Here is a 2658-nt window from a genome sequence, read left to right as displayed (position 1 = left end):
AAGATATCGGGGCCAGAAACTAGAACCGCTTGTGTTTAAATGTTATTGCTATTCTGTGCACAGCTCAAAGTTCGGGTATTTTCTCTTAAGCATTCCTCTCCTCCCCTTCCACCAAACAAAAGGAATTGCACTGAATTAGCTGATTTCTATAGGAATTAAGTCTGTAAGGTTCAACAAAGCAGAAGAAATATACATTTATATATTAAAAGATAAAAATTATTTGACAAGCTTGAGATTCTATATAGAAAATCTAGATAACTAAGGATTTTAAGAAATGGATTTTTTTCCTGAATTACCCAGAATTCTTGATATTTTTCTCAAATTGATTTCTTTGTTATAGAATACATAGTGACTAAACTGTTTACTTCTGATAATATTGATAGAACAACTCTTAGAATTATTTAATGGCCCAAAACCCAGATGAAACATTGGTTTCCAAACCCTCTTCAAATATCCAGTACAGACTTATCGCAGGGTATATATTTTTCATCTCACTTTCACCATTAGCTTTCTGTTGACATTAATATTTGTTGGCTCTTTTTTCACTCAAATCTTATTGCAGGATAAAATTGTCAAGTAAGGAAGATGATAAGAAAACTGCTCTGTATGTAAAAGAGCATAAAATTATTAATTTGCTTTAATGAGGTGTTATTCATTAGTGATTATTTATATAAAAGTAAACTTCCAATCAAAAACTAGAATTTACTAAAAACTTTGTTCAACATTTTAGTAAATCAATGCCATCTATACATGAACTGATTAGTATCTGATTTATATGTTGCTATTCTCTATTTTAGGTGTGGAAATTAAAACAACACAAATTTTGACTGGGGCTTTGGTCAAGCAAATGCTAAAAAGGTATATTTATTTATACACTATCTAAACATTGTTATTAGAGAATTTAAACTATTTACCTTTCTTTAACCAAGGGTCACTTATGCCAATCAGAGTAATAAGGAATAATTCTATCCTTAAGATCATAAAAGAAGGCAGTGTCACAATTTTTTCTATTGCTCAATATTTACCCACTCTTTTCTCTTCCTTCCTGAGGGCCTCAATCCCTCTTCTGCATTTTTCTCCAGTCTTTGAAATACCAAAATAGGTTATCTCCACTCATTTTTCTGGGACATAGGCCAAAAGCATGTAATTTTAAACCTACTTAGCAATCAGAAACTAAGTCTACAATAGTAATGAGTTCTACAGTTGGAAATAAACCTTAGTGTATTCCTTAACTAGAAGACTCTTTCTGTTAAGAAAGGTCATTCTTTTCAAGGGAGAGTATAGCTCCAGGAATAAATTTCCTGGAGAAATGGGGGAGAAAAACAAGGGGATATGAGCTTTTCCAGACAAATCATGTAACTTTGGCAGCCAGTTGTAGACATGACAGTCTGATCACGCTTATATCCACTAACTCATCTAGATATAACCTTCAATCATTATATTTCTTTAGAATGAACATTTTCCTGCTTGTTTTGTCTAGAGGTGCCTACTTAGTTGCTTACTTTTTCCTCATGCAATAATTATGCTTTGACATTTACAAAGTGTTTAGAAGGATCCAGTCTGTAATCTTGTGTTCTGTTTGCTTGATTATGTATGAGTTCATTTGTAATCAATCTTGAACCTATATTAGATACTGTACTTTGAGATATGATTAAATTTTCTTTCTATTTTTTAACCATTACTGGTTAGAATAAAATATTTATGTAAATTGGGAAGGCAAAAGCTAATAAATTCCATCTAGAATCCCAAAAGATACACTTTGATGCATCCTACATTTCTGAGATGCCTCTGTACAAATCATTTACCCTGTCATAAATAGAAAGAGTTTATATTTGGTCCTGTTGTGGAGACTGGCTAATGGGAGAGTCTCAGAAAATCCAGAGAAAGTGAAGCTGTCCAAAAAGCCAAGAGGCAGCAGGTTGGAGCTGCTTGGAGAGATCTGTGAGATAGTCTCTTGTGTACAAAGCAGTAAACAAGTATCTTGTAGCTTTTGAAGACTTTGTAATACTAGGTGATTTTATAGGTGTTCTAATCCAAGATTTTCAGTATTTCACTGGGTAAAAGTAGTGAAGAGGAAGACCTCTTTTGTCAGTCAACAAATCAAGAAACCACCTATGAGAAAAAGGGGCAGAAGATAGCGTAAAAAGACAGGCCCTTAACTCACAAAGTTTAAGCAGACTTTCATTAGCACTTAATAATACTATCCCCAAATTTATCTAACAGATCCTAGATACAGTAAGATCATTAGATTCAGAAAGAAGAATGTATTTTCATATATATTTTTTCCTACTTGTCCACTTTAGCCAAAGGAAAATTCTTAGTTCTTGCAATATGCTATTTTGTTTTGCAGTCTGAACACTTGCATTTAAACATTGAGAAAATGAAAACGTATGGAGGAAGAAGACTCAAGAATTTTGTTGTTGTTAATACCAGTAATTAGATCACTTGTCAAGGTGTAGTCAAATATTATAGCTTGTGTGAATTTTTTGAACCTGAAATGCAACAAGAATTTAAATTAGATAAGTTGATATGAAGAATAAGTTCTTGATTTGGGAAGCTGACTTGTGGCTAATTCAACCATAATTTGAATCTAGATTAGCGAAGCATTAAGATTAAAATATGAATTATATTCCATGTCACCATAGTTTACATTTATCA

At 32.4% G+C, this 2658-nt stretch overlaps 1 protein-coding gene across 2 annotated transcripts in view; it reads left to right on the top strand.

The window, feature by feature from the left end:
- Window positions 1–797: 797 nt before the first annotated feature.
- KLHL24 (kelch-like family member 24) overlaps window positions 798–2658 on the top strand; it is a 29627-nt gene continuing 27766 nt past the window's right edge. Inside the window, exon 1 of one of the 2 annotated variants that reach the window (XM_012642420.1) lies at window positions 798–858. The gene's annotated coding sequence lies outside the window, so the exon portion shown is untranslated. The remainder of the gene's footprint in view (window positions 859–2658) is intronic. The other variant, XM_012642428.1, reaches the window with a different exon arrangement.

The sequence above is a fragment of the Propithecus coquereli genome, unplaced genomic scaffold (genome assembly GCF_000956105.1).
Source record: "Propithecus coquereli isolate 6110/MARCELLA unplaced genomic scaffold, Pcoq_1.0 Scaffold10, whole genome shotgun sequence".
Taxonomy (NCBI): Eukaryota; Metazoa; Chordata; class Mammalia; order Primates; family Indriidae; genus Propithecus; species Propithecus coquereli.
Note: the sequence above shows the minus strand (reverse complement) of the source record. Positions and strands in the feature narration are given on the sequence as shown.